The following is a 14653-nucleotide window of genomic DNA, read 5'->3' on the forward strand; positions in this document are numbered from 1 at the left end:
GTGGAGAACAGGCAATCTCTTTAGTGCTATAGGTGATTTAACTCACCTCATTATCATACCTACTCTAAAGGGTTGGTGTGAACATTAGCTGATTCAGTCAATCTTAGAAATTGAGGTACAAAAAAGTTAAGTCCCCTGCCCAAGCTCACACAGTTATAAATGGCCAAGGCGGGGCATGAACTCCATCTACCAGTAAAACTCCTATGCCTCCAGGGCCCTCTGACTGCTTCTCCTACCTCACCTCTTCATCTTGTCCCTCCTGTCTTCAAATACTGAGCTATATTTGCCTCTTGGCAGCTCTTCCTGAAGGCCAAGATTGGAGCCTGGCTGTTCCCTCTCTATGAATATTTGTGCCCCAACCCAGGTTACCTCCTCAGAGAGGCCTGTCCTGAGCATCCTAGCTCAGGTAGCTAACACCTTTCCCTTGGTCACACAGTCTTTTCTTCATTGAACTTATTTCTCCCCAAAATGACAGGATCTGTTTCCTAGTTTGCAGTCTGCCTTCTCTGCATCAAAGCATAAAGTCCAAGGGGTTAGGGGCTTGTCCTGTGTCTACTGTGTTCCCGTAGACATGGTGTTCTTGATGTACAGTTGGTACTATTCCTGGCACTGGAAATACAGGTATGTAAGATGACCAAACTCCCTGGTCTTATGAACCTTAAATCTATGGTTGGGTGTTCAGAATTCTGGAACCCAGTAAGGATCTGGGAAGAACACTGGGATCTCTAGGGAGAATGTATGGCCACCTTGTGAAAGCTGGTCTCTTGGGCAGATGAGGCCCACCTCTCTATGTTCTATACGTGTCTGAGCTGATTCTGCAGCTGCTATATTGGGTCTCGAAGTCCATGCTGCTGTCTTTGCTGGGCACCAGTTTGGGCCATTCGGAGAGCTTGATGTTAGGTGTCCCATGTGTTCTGTTGCACCTGTTCCACAGCCACCCAGCATTATATTGTCCCTCTTCCTGGCCTCAGCTGTCATCCTGAGCCTCAGTTTCTTGCTCCATCAGCTCCATGCTCTGGTGTAACTCTCGGATCTCTGTCTGCAGGCGGGCTGCAATGTGGCTTCTGGCTCCAACTTCTGACAGACCTCGTAGGATCAGGTGTAGGGTCAGATGCTCGCTCTGACTCTGGCTTAGCCTGGCCTGACTACCTTTTGAAAGGCACCAGGCTCCTCAACTGCCAGGGATGAGGAGTTTTCCTGTGCAGAAGCACTGGTGTACTCTTTGGCTCCCTCTTTCCTCCTGAGCTTGTTTCACATCCTCCCAGCTTGTTGTCTGTCTGTGCTAGTGATACATTTCCATCTCAGTGGTGATCTCTTTCTAACTCCTACATTGAGGTGTCCTGAGGTCTCCTCAAAGCCTCCCCCTGGATGTCATTTAGGTTCCTTGCACCAATTGGATCCCACCCTAGCCTTTTCATCTCTCCAAATCTGTCCCATTCCCCTTCTCCCCTCACTAGCTTTGATGGGGCATACCCCCAACTGTGCCATTTCGCCAGTTGATTTCTGGCTCCCCCTGGACTGATGGCCTAGGAATGCAGGGATTAGGGCTGTTTTGTGACCCTTTGACCCCAGCATATCCAGCACCAAGCAGGGCCTAGAGCAACAGATGTACAAGTTCTTTCTTGGGTGGAAGGGAATCTTATAGCATGGAATTTCCCCCTCTGGACTGTCCTGGTGGCCATACCTGAAGAAACCATGCCAGAGTTAGGATATGTGTGGGGCTTGCAGAGGGAAGGGCAGGAAGTATGAGGCTGTGGGACAAGGCCAGATGGGACTGGAGAAGATAGGACGGGACAGCATTGAGAAGCACTTACCACAATAAGTTTCCCCGGATCTTCTTGACACTGCTATAGTGGAGAAGTGGAGCAAGAGGAGTTACTGGGAGACTTGCCAGTGCCCTCTTCCTGGCACCCTCCCCTGATCCCACTGGCTCACCTCTGACTATGCACATGCTGTAGGATGTAGGCCCAGATGTCAGCCCCCTGGCCCAGACACAGCCTGTGGGGACAGGGTGTAAGGTTATGTCTAGGGCACTACACAGATGAAGGAAGCTCATTCCTAGGGTGATGCTGGTAGGGAGTGTTTGCTAAGGAGTTCTCACTTCTGGGAGAATGAAGGCCCCTCTTAGTCACAGAAAGGGTGAGTTTCTACAAAAAATGGGGGCATCCTCATTCCAAGTGGGGTGCCCATTTCTCCAGTTACTTCCAGAGGTTGGGGTGAGAGGTGGTTTGCACGGGGAAGTGCTCTCAGACAGGACCCTCACTCCTACAGATTCAGTCTCCAATGTGGTGGTTATTACTCAGGGGTGGGGTGGGAATGTGGGGTCGCTGTCAGGGTTTGTCCCTCAAATCTGGGATGCTCTTCTTGAATTTAATACTGCCAAGGTGGGGAAGCCTCAGTGAGCTGTGGGGTTCTCTCTGTCGGGGACCCCTGGCCCCCCTGACTCACCTTTGCACCGTGGACTCCGGGCCCGGGATGCCATGGGCACCCGCATCTCTTGGCTGCTCCGCAATGCAGTTCCCACGCTTCCTGCACTAGCTTCAGGAGGCACCCTTTCAAGTGTGGCGCCCTCCTCTGACATCACGAGTGCATCATTCACGTCGCTGATAGTGTGTTGATATGTGTGTTGACACACACACAAGGTACTGCTCAGCCTCAGGAGAGAAGGAACCTTGCACACGTTACCCCATCGATGAATCCCAGGGCAGAATATGATATAAGCTAGTCACAAAAAAGACAAATATTGTGTATTTCCAATTTTACGGGGCACCAGGAGTAGTCAGAGTCCTAGAGATGGATTGCAGAATGGTGCCTGTCTGGGCCTGGGGTGTGATGGGGAGCCGCTTCAGAAAACGCTCTAAGTGAGAATTCAAATCAATGAGAGCTTTATTTACCTGGCCAGGGACTGTCACCCACCTGTAGGGACTGAAGCTCTGAGGGAGAACAGCAATTTCCTGGCCTGTATCCTGGAAACTTAAAGCCGAAAAACTTAAAGCCAAAAAACACAACCACAGGGGCTTTCCTTAGCGTCACACAAGCAAGCCAGTCGAGGAAGCTAAGACAGCACTTAGCACAGCAACTCACAATTGCACCTTGGGTTTGAGCAGGTGTTAGACAACTGTATCCTGAGTTGAAGCAGGTGGTTAGTGGGGGCTAGAATCTACTTCAAAGTCTTGGGTCATCAAGACCACCATATCCTGGGTTGAGTACATTTTGTGGGGTACAATGTACAGAAAACAATATAAGAAAACAGCTTTCATTTCAGTTTCTCAGAAACAGCTCTTGTAACAGTTTTTTTTTTTTTTTAATAGAAGGAAGCAAAGTCTTGGGCCTGTCTACGACAGTTCTTGCTTTATAATTGTCTTATGTCACTTATCAAAATCTTATATCAATAATCTGTATTTTTTTACTAATATCTATAATCCCTAACTTACATTCTTATTGATTGTATTTATCAGTTCACACCACAACAGGGGATGGGGAAACAGGGACTAGTTCTTTAACAGGTATAGTGTTTCAGTTTTAAAAGATGAAAATGGATATGGGAACTGGTTGCATAACAATATTATGTATTTAACACTGTGCAGAAAATATGGCTTCTTCTAGTCTATAGAACCCATTTCTAATTGTGGAATTGTGTCCCCAGGCTTAAGACAGATTCTCTGGACCCAGTTATATTCTCCTCAAATCTGTAAGGTGAAGTGGTAAACTCCAGTACTTCAGATTATTGTTGTATTGTAGGTAGGGCCTTTAAAGAGGTAATTCAGTCAGAGTAGAGTTTCTAGTATTTGCTTTAATCAATTTTACTTGTATCTTTATAAGAACATTAAGACATAAATGAAACAGAGGGATGACTGTGTGGGGACACAGCAAGATGGTAGCCATCTGCATACCAAGGCGATGGGCATTAGAAGAAAACAGACTTGCTGACTCCTGGATCTTGGACTGCCAGACTCTATAATGGTAAGAAATTTAAGTTCTGTGTTTTAAGCTACTAAGTCTGTGATGTTTTGTGATGTGAGCTCCTGCAAAATGAACAGTGTATCTGTTCCTGAATGATTTCTGGACACCTATCCAGCTGCTGCAGAGCCCTCAGGACGAACTGAGCAGAAAATCACCATCCACACAGCAGGGAAATAAGACACACCAGAAATAGTGACCTAGACCCGCAGTTTCCTGCTTCTACAGTGCTTGGATGGAACCCGTTGCTCGACCCTCACCCCGGCCGGCTGCTCACAGCCAGCAGCCCTTCACCACCTCTTCACAGCTCCCTCGGACTGCCCTAGGCCTCCGCCACGGCTCCAGCACTGCGCCTCTCCTCAGCCGTCCCCCATGACTATTATGTCCCCCTCACAGGTGCGCCAGCACTGCCACCAGGACTCGAAGGTCGCCATCAACCACCAGCTCAAACTGGAGCTCTAGGCCTCCTATGTCTACCTGTCCATGTCTTACTACCTTGACCGTGATGATATGGCTTTGAAGAATTTTGCCAAATATTTTCTGCATCAATCTCATGAGGAGAGGGAACATGCCGAGAAACTGATGAAGCTGCAGAACCAACAAGGTGGCCGAATCTTCCTTCAGGATGTCAAGAAACCAGACTGAGATGACTGGGAGAGTGGGCTCAATGCAATGGAATGTGCTTTGCACTTGGAGAAAAGTGTGAACCAGTCACTTCTGGAACTGCACATACTGGCCACTGACAAAAATGACCCCCACTCGTGTGACTTCATTGAGACCCTTTACCTGAATGAGCAGGTAAAATCCACCAAAGAACTGGGTGACCATGAAACCAACTTGCACAAGATGAGAGCCCCAGAATCTGGCACGGCAGAGTATCTCTTTGATAAGCACCCCTGGGAGAAAGTGATAAGGAGAGCTAAACCTTAAGCTGACTTACCCATAGCCATGGAAGTGACTTCCCGGTCACCAAGGCAGTGCATGCATGTTGGGGTCACCTTTACCTTTTCTATAAGTTGTACCAAAACATCCACTTATGTTCTTTAATTTGTACCATTCCTTCAAATAAAGAAATTTGGTACCCCCCCCCAAAAAAAGTGACCCACAACTTGCCCACCCTTCTAGTTGGACAACCCTGTGAGATGGGACTTCCTGCTACTAATCTTGGGGAATTTCTTATTAATTTTTGATAATAAACACTTGATTAGCCTTTACAAATCCCAATAGACCTGCCAGCAATTGTCACAAAGAGCCATTTCATGCCTCCCTGACTTTCAAGGACACCCTGAACCCATCACCTCACAGTGACCTCATGCAAACTTTCCCTTTATGACAATATGTCCACCAAGGCCAGCTAACTCCCTCTATCTGGCCAACACTTTTCACACTAATACCCCTGCAGATGAAAGCATCATCCCCAAACACACATGAAAGACATGTGTGCCCCATGACACAACCCAGACCCATTTATAAGATCTCCTTGGCATGGACAAGTGTTTACAAATCTGCAATTACTTAGGTTCCTGTGATCCTCCCCCTGACCACCCAGTATACCCTCAGTGATCCACTCTGACAACCCCAGATGGTCCTATCTGGTCTGCATTTTGCCTTAGAAAGGTCCCTGATGACCCTTAGAGAGCCACTTTAACAGCCCACCTGCCCTGATGTAGCCAGTGTTTGCTGATGAGGTTTTGTCTGTCCTGACATGGCTCCTCTGTCTCAATCTGACCCCTTCACCCAATCTGTGAGCAGTATGTCTACTTCATGTAACCCGTGTGTGGCATGGTCTGTCTCACCAGGCTCAGGCAAGAGTTTAACCAGTGCACAGTTCACCCATTACAACTTTACCATTCTTCCATATTAACCCCAATGTTCTGGACATTCCCCATCACATCCTTCCTTGCCCTCCTCAGTGTGATGGAATCATCTCCTCACTGTCTTGTCAGAATGCCTGTCTGCTCTGGTCAAGCGTTATTTCTTCCCTTGTACTGTGCTTGTCCCAGTGTACTCTGAGCAACAGAGCCAATTACCTCTGTACCCGCTTTACCCATGGCACCCTGTCTCTCCATTAGGCTCTCACCTCTGTCCCTTTCTCCTGTCTAGTTATGTACAACAGGGGATAAAACTCACCTCCCAGGGAGCTCCTGCCCTCCCAACTCCTGTACCAAGTCTCTACCCCTCATCCTTATTGGTTGGACACTGCTGGAGTGTGTGACTCTTTGCTGCAAGGCCTTAGCTTTTTTCTTGGTCTCCAACAAGAATATCCAGAATCCAGGAAGGACTGTGGGTTCCAGGTAGATAGTGTCAGACTGAAGTCAAAATAGGATACCCAACTGGTACCTGCTCAAGAATCTGGTGTCAAAATTTGCTGGTTGATATGTGGAGCAAACTCCCCACATATCTGAGTGTGACTGTTTGAGTAGTGAGCAGGAGTAGGAAGGACACTTTTTTTCCTGATTGCAAATCATTTGCCCCTCCAGACACTGAGGAGCAAGTGTCCTAATCAGCCCAAGTAGATATATACAGCCAAGGTGTTATAGTTTAGATATGAGGTGTCCACCCAGAAAGCTCATGTTAGACACTGCAAGAATGTTTAGACATGAAATGACGGGGTTATGAGAGCCTTGAACTAATCTGTGTACCACTCCACTTGAATGGATTAACTAGGTGGTAACTGTAGACAGGCAGATTTCTGGGGTCCCTCGGGGACAGAGCCTCTCTTTGCCATGTCCTTAATGCCATGTCCTGAGCTGCTTTCTGCGATCACACTCTTCCACTGTGGTGTTCTCTCTCCTCTTGGGTCCAAGCGGTAGGGTCTGCTTTCTATGGACTGAAACCTCTAAAACTGTGAACCCCAAATAAACTTTTCTTTCTCTAAATTGTTTTTGTCAATTCATTTGGTCACAATGATGAAAAAACTGGCTAAAACACAAGGATAAGTTGCACTGTTGTATGTATTTGCTGACTTGCTTATGAGGAGAGAAGGCGTTCACTTCATAAATGATAGGAGTAATAACGCGTGTAGTGGGACCAGGCCGAAAATAATGCCAGCGATGGCCCAGCAGTATGCTCTTGCAGAGGCATCGGCTGCCTCGTCATATTGTTGATTTTGATTGTAGTGCATTGTCTGAATTCAGGGGAGAGCAAACAGGAAAAGATGAGCTTAAAGCGTTATCGGATAGGGGTGAGCTATGGGGGTATAAGGACCAGTATGGGGATCTGAACCTACAGGAGGTGCCATAGCTCAGGCTCCCAGTGCAAGAGGAAGGAGGAGGAAGAAGCTGAGTCAGGGTCAGGGCCAGGAGGGGGTGGGGTGGTGGGGGTGGGTGGGGGGTGGGGGAGTGGGGGGGGTGGGAGTTGGCATCATGCAGATTCCCACCTTGAGAGAATAGTTTAAGGATAGAAAGCCTACAGGACAGCATATAATGATAGACAAGAGTGCTAAGAAACAGTAGTCATCGGATGGATCATTTTCTTGGTTTTCAGAGATCTCATCATCAACCATTTATTCAGCCACCTGGGGGCAGAGAGTGGGTTGGGTGAGTATGGCTTCTGGACTCTGCCACTCCTTCCCATCCCCTCCCTTTTTACCCTAATGCATTTCTCCTTGGTTCCTATAAAACCTTTAAAATTCTCATTGATTCTCTATAACTCCCACTATGCCCCTTCTAACCTCTCTCTATGCTTGTTTAAAACTTTCATGGCCATTAGAACTCCCCACCTTCTGGGCCCTATTATTCTCTCTCCCTGTAACCTATTTTCCTGGGTTCTAAGATTTCCTCCACGTCCCATACAATCGCTTTGAAGATTCCCTTCATTGTTTCTCATTTGGTGCCTTCTACTGTGGCCCATCCCAAATCCTTGCCTCTAATGAGTCTTAACTCCCCTAAGCCTCAACTGATCCCTTACAGCATTTTGTTCCTGTAAGGCTGCCATCCTCAAAGGAGCCTCCTCTTTTCCTCTGTAAAACCCCCATGTATAAGATTCTCACAATATAACATTTAATCTGTAAAGCCTTCATTATAAATTATTTGTTCCTTTCTAAATCTCTCACTATATAAAACTTCTAATGTCCACAATAACTCTCTCACTGATCCTTTTACAATATCTCTCACTCTTACAATATCCATCCTTATGAATCCTTCATGATCCTACTCTAACTCTTTACTATTTATTCTCTCATAAACTCTTTGGTTTTTCCACCCAACCTTTAAGTTGGCTGCTCTAAGATTTTCCTTGACCACCTGTAAACCCTAACTCCTTTCCCATTTTTATCTGTAGTCTCTTTTCTGACCCTTATACATTCATGCTCTGTTTCCCTCTAACAACTTCTACCCCCAACCAGCTTCCTGATTCTTTAAACTTTCTCTATTCACTTTGAACAGCCTCCCTGTTCTCCTAAATCTGTCCCCACCCCAAACACTTCTCTATCCATATGTAACAAACTCCTGTCCCCATCATTCCCTGATACCCCTCCTCCTTATCCTCTCTGCTCACCTTAAACATGACCCACAGGGCAGCTGGATCTGGCATTACTAGCACTACCCAGAAGCTTGCAAGAGTCACCAGAAATTGCCATGGAGACCAGACAGGCCCCGCCTCCTATCTATTGGTTGATTGTAGATGCTCAAACCCAGCTGCTGATTGGTGTAATGCTACTCTCTCAGATGATAGGTGTATCCTTGTTTATCCTTGGTTTCACCTTCAAAAGGAACCTGTAAATAGACCCTATCTTCTTGAACTTTTTATTTTTCTATTTTTATTTTTAGTTGTAGATGGACAAAATGCCTTTATTTTATTTTATTTTTTTAATGTAGTGCTGAGGATCATTTTACTTGAGTTTTTAGTTTTTTTTTTTTTAGTATATTTTGGGTACAAACCTAGTTAGATGATATGCTAATGTTTTCTTCTGGTCTGTAATTTCTTCTTTTCTTTGCTAACCATAAACTCTGTAGAGCTAAAAGTTTTTAATTTTGATGAAGTCCTTTTTTTTTCTTTTATAGATGTGCTTTTGGTATTGTGTTTAAGAACCGTGCTTAACCCAGGATCAGAAAGATTTTCTCCTGTTTTCATCTAAAAGTTTAACAATTTTCCATGTTATATTCAGATCCATGATTCCATTTTGAGAGAATGATTGTATTAGATGTGATGTTTAGACTGAGACTATTATTAGTTTTTTTGCATATTAATGTTCAGTTACTCCAATACCAATTAAATGATGATGCTTTCCTTGATAAATTGTCTTTGTACTTCTCTTGAAACTAAATTGATTATATTTATGTGGCTCTATTTCTGTACTCATTCTGGTGTGTTGTGTTTTTATCATTAGCCACTGTCTTATTAGTAGCTTTGTGGTTAATTCTTAAAATTGGGTATTTTGAGTACTCCAGCTTTATTCTTTTTCAGAAAGTTTTGATAATACTTATATAGATCTATAAATATTTTTAGGATTTTAATATGAATTAAATTAGACTATTTGGGGAGATGTTGAGGCTTCAAATATATGAACATGATAAGTCCATTTATTTAGGTATTTTAAAATTTCTTTAATCAGCAGTAGTAGTTTTAAACATATATTTTGTATACATGATATTTTTAGGTACATACACAAATATTTGATTTTGGGGGAGCTAATGAAAATATTATTATTTAAAAATTTAATATTAAATATATAATTTAAATATTAGAATTTAAAATTATAATTTTAAAATTTTAGATTTTTTTTGTGTTGATATTACATCATACAATCTTGCTAAACTCATTAACTCTAGAAGTGTTTTTATTTTTTTAAATTTTAATTTGTTATAAATGACAGCAGAATGCCCTACAATTCATATTACACATATAGAAAGCACAATTTTTCATATCTCTGGTTGTACACAAAGTAGAGTCACACCATTTATGTCTTTATTCATGTACTTAGGGTAATGATGTCCACCTCATTCCTCCATCTTTCCTATCCCCATGCCCCCCTCCCTTCCCCTCCCTCAGCTTTGCCCTGTCTAGAGTTCATCTAATCCTCCCATGCTAACTCAGCTGTGTATCCATCTGGTCCTGGGCTTTTCATGGTTGGTAGGCTTCTGATGGCATCTTCTATTTAATTACTTGAAATTGATCTGTTTGAATTTGTCGATGCCTTTGATATTTTCTATTTTATTAGAGTACAAGTTTTCAAAATAATTTCTAATTGTCTTTTGTATTTCTGGAGTGTCTGTTGTGTTATTTTCTTTTTTATCACATTAGTAATTTGAGTTTTCTCTCTCCTTTTCTTCATTAGCATGGCTAAGGATTTATCAATTTTATTTTTTTTTCAAAGAACCAATTTTTGCCAATTTTTTCAATTGTTTCTTTTGTTTCAATTTCATTGATTTCAACTCTGATTTTAATTGTTTATTGTCTTCTACTGCTTTTGGTGTTGATTTGTTCTTCTTTTTCTGGGGCTTTGAGATGTAATGTTAGGTCATTTATTTGTTGACTTTTTCTTCTTTTTTTTATACCTCTATTTTATTTATCTATTTTTATGTGGTGTTGAGGATCGAACCCAGGGCCTCACACCTGCTTGGCAAGTGCTCTACCGCTGAGCCACAACCGCAGCCCTGACTTTTTCTTCTCTTAAGGAATGAACTCCACGAAATGAACTTTCCTCTTATTATTGTCTTCATAGTGTCCCAGAGATTTTGATACGTTGTATCAGTGTTCTCTTTTACCTCTAAGAATTTTTAAATCTCCTCCTTGATGTCTGGCAACCAATTGTTCATTCAGTAGCATATTATTTAGTCTCAAGGTGTTGGAGTATTTTTTATTTTATCATTGATTTCTAATTTCATTCCATTATGATCTGATAGAATGCAGGGTCATATCTCTACTTTTTTATATTTGCTAAGGGTTGCTTTTTGGCATAATATGTGATCTGTTTTAGAGAAGGATCCATGTGCTGCGGGGAAGAAAGTGTATTTGCTCGTCGAGGGATGAAATAGTCTACACATATCAGTTAAGTCTAAGTTATTGATTGTATAGTTTCTTTGTTCAGCTTTTGTTTGGAAGATCTATCGAGTGGTGAAAGAGGTGTGTTAAAGTCACCCAGAAAGTTCATTGCGTGGAGTTCATTCCTTAAGAGAAGAAAAAGTCAGGGCTGCGGTTGTGGCTCAGCTTATTGTGTTGTGGTCAGTTTGACTCTTAAACTTGAAAAGAGTTTGTTTGATGAATGCAGACGCTCCATTGTTTGGGGCATATATATTTATAATTGTTATGTCTTGTTGATGAATGGTTCCCTTAAGCAGTATGAAATATCCTTCTTTATCTCTTTTGATTAACTTTGGCTTGAAGTCTACTTTATTTGATATGAGAATGGAAACTCCTGCTTGTTTCTGCAGTCCATGAGAGTGGTATGATTTTTCCCAACCTTTCTCCTTCAGTCTGTGGATGTCTATTCCTATGAGATGAGTCTCTTGGAGGCAGCATAGTGTTGGGTCTTTTTTTTTCTTTTCTTTTTTTTTCTTCCAATCTGCCAGTCTAAGTCTTTTCACTGGAGAGTTTAGGCCATTAACATTCAGAGTTATAATTGAGACATGATTTGTATTCCCAGCCATTTTTGTTTATTTTTATTATTTAACTTGACTTGTTTTCTCTTTTGATTAGTTTTTCCTTTAGTGTAATACCTCCCTCTGCTGATTTTCATTGTTGTTTTTCATTTCCTCTTCATGGAATATTTTTATATTTTGCTGATGTTCCTGCAGGATTTCTAATTGTAAATTCTTTTAACCTTTGTTTATCATGGAAGATTTTTATTTCATCATCAAATCTAAAACTTAATTTTGCTGGATTATTGGTTGGCATCCATTTTCTTTCAGAACTTGGTATATGTTGTTCCAGTATCTCCTGGCTATGAGGGTCTGCATTGAAAAATTTGCTGAGATACCAATTGGTCTCCCCCTATATGTGATCTGCTTCCTTTCTCTTGTGGCCTTTAGAATTCTGTCCTTATTCTATATGCTAGACATTTTCATTATAATGTGCCATGGTGTCGATCTGTTGTAATTTTGTACACTTGGTGTCCTGTAAGCCTCTTGTATTTGATTTTTTTTTACATGATTCTTCATGTTTGGGAAATTTTCTGATATTATCTCATTGAAGAGATTGTGCATTCCTTTGGTTTGAAACTCTATGCCTTCCTCTATCCCAATAACTCTTAGATTTGGTCTTTTGATACTATCCCATAATTCTTGGATGTTCTGTTCATGGTTTCTTACTATCTTCACTGTGTGGTCAACTTTATTTTCCAGGTTGTATACTTTGTCTTCATTATCTGATGTTCTGTCTTCCAAGTGATCTAGTCTGTTGGTGATGCTTTCTATTGAGTTTGTTGTTGTTGTTGTTGTTGTTTATTGTTTCCTTCATTTCTAGGATTTCTGATTTTTTTTTCAGAATCTCTATGTCTTTCTTGAAGTAGTCTTTTGCTACCTGTATTTGCTCCCTTATCTCTTTGTTAGAGTGAACAATTTTTGCCTCTATTTGCTCATTTAGGTCGTTCTTTAATTCACAGATCATTTTAATGATGAACATTCTGAACTCTTTCTCTGAAATTTCATCAACTTCACTGTCCATGGGTTCTGGTATTGTAGTATCTTGGTTTGTTTGAGGCACTTTTCTCCCTTGTTTTTTCATGTTGTCTATGTGACTTCCTTTCTTGCAGTGTGGATCTGAGGTATTACAGTTTCTATCCTATAATCTTGTAGTATCTTTGCAGATTATTTGTACCTCACCTTGGTATTGGGCTTCCAGACCCTGCCAATGTCCCACTGCAACTATAGGTGGTGGCAGCGATAGCAGGAGGTAACTTAAGATAGTGGTGGGGGTGTCCCAAGATGGATGCAATGTCTTTCAGAGATGGAGTTGAAAAGGTGGGTCTTACACTGGTTTTGGGATGCCTGCTCCACGATGCAGCTGCTTCTAGGCCCTGTCTGTTGTCCCAAGGTAGGGGCTTTTACTTGGGGAAGGCTATGGGGATAGCTGCAGTGTCTCAAGATGGAAGTAGGTTAGTCCTGGGCTCCCAGGTAGTCATGAGGTGAAACCAGACCTATGCTGGGCCTGGGCTCCTGCACAGGTCACCAAGGAGGATCTTGGGTTTTTCTTTTTTTTTTTTTTTAAAGAGAGAGTGAGAGAGAGAGAGGGACAGAGAGAGAGAGAGAATTTTAAACATTTATTTATTTTTCTTAGTTCTCTGCGGACACAACATCTTCGTTTTTTGTATGTGGTGCTGGGGATCGAACCCGGGCCGCACGCATGCGAGGCGAGCGCGCTACCACTTGAGCCACATCCCCAGCCCCTTGGGTTTTTCTTTCTACACAGAAAATCCTGTCATCTGAAAATAAGCGTAGTTTTATTTCTTCTTTTAAAACCTGTATGCCTTTTGTTTCTTTTTTCTGCCTTGTTGTGCTGATTAGGACTTCTAGGCAGAGGCTGGATAAAAGTAGTAAGTGTAGATAACCTGGCCTTGCTGTAAATTGCAGAGAGAGACCTCTACTCTTTCACTTTTACATATTATGTTAACTGTAGGTTTTTTTGTAGATGTCATTTATCAGGATAAAGAAATTCCTTTTAGTCCTAATCTACTGAATTTTTAATGTGAATGACATTAAATTTTCCTGAAAACTTTGTCTGCGTCCATTGATACGATCATCTGATTTTTCCTTCTCTAAAGGGTTAATTACAGTGGATTTCATTTTTGATTTTTCAATATTGAACCAGCTTTGCATTCTTGGAATAAAAGTCCAGTTGGTGATGGTATAGTCTGTTTACATACTTCTGATTTGTTAATATTTCACTGAGGATTTTTATATCAGTCAGTAGTACACTGATATAGTGTTTAATCTCATTTTAGCATTAGGATAATACTGGCTTCAAAAAATGAATTGAGAAATATTAAGAAATATTCCCTCTTCTATTTTCTGGAAAAGATTGTGTGAAAATGGCATTAGTTTTTGGTATAATTTGCCAATGAAACTGTCTGAGTCTGGAGTTTTTTTTTCCAGAGGTTTTTTTTAAGCTATAAAATCAGTTTCTTTAATAGATCTAAAATTATTTATATCATTTATTTCTCCATGGATTATTCTAGGTGGCTTTGTTTTTGAAGAATGGGTCCATTTCACCTAAGTTGTAGAATTTATATGTGTAGAGTTGTTTATAATAGACTCTTATTTTCCCTTTAATGTCTGAAGGTATGCAGTGATTTTCACTTCTGATATTGATAATTTGTGTCTTCTCTCTTATTTTGGAAGTCTTGCTAGAGGTTTATCAATTTTATTGGTCTTTCAAAGAACTGGAATAATGACTGGAATGCCCCTTCGATGCTCCTGTGTTGAAGCTTTGGTCCCCACCAATGCAGTAATGTTTAGAGGTGGGTCTTTTAGGAATTGATAGGAACAGGAAAGCTCTGATCTCAACAGGAGTTTAATCGATTGGTTTGTAATTAAATGGATCATTGGGAGTGGTGGAAACTGTAGAAGGCAGGGCCTAGTTGGAGGAAGTAGATCCCTGGGGGTGTGTCCTGGTGGGGTGTTTCTTGTCCCTGTCCCCTTCCTCTTTGTCTGCTTCCCAGCCTCTGTGGGCTGAGCGGCACTGTTCCACTAGCCCTCGCCATCGCGCAGGGCCTCCTTGCCACCGCCCACATGGAGCCAACTGAAGATGGACTGAA

General features: G+C 42.1%; 1 pseudogene; it reads left to right on the forward strand.

Annotated features, from left to right (window-relative positions):
- The first annotated feature begins 4332 nt into the window (after positions 1-4332).
- On the forward strand, positions 4333-4883 carry LOC113184484 (ferritin heavy chain pseudogene; annotated as a pseudogene).
- The last annotated feature ends 9770 nt before the right edge of the window (positions 4884-14653 follow it).

The sequence above is a fragment of the Urocitellus parryii genome, chromosome 15, assembly GCF_045843805.1.
Source record: "Urocitellus parryii isolate mUroPar1 chromosome 15, mUroPar1.hap1, whole genome shotgun sequence".
In the NCBI taxonomy this organism is placed as follows: domain Eukaryota; kingdom Metazoa; phylum Chordata; class Mammalia; order Rodentia; family Sciuridae; genus Urocitellus; species Urocitellus parryii.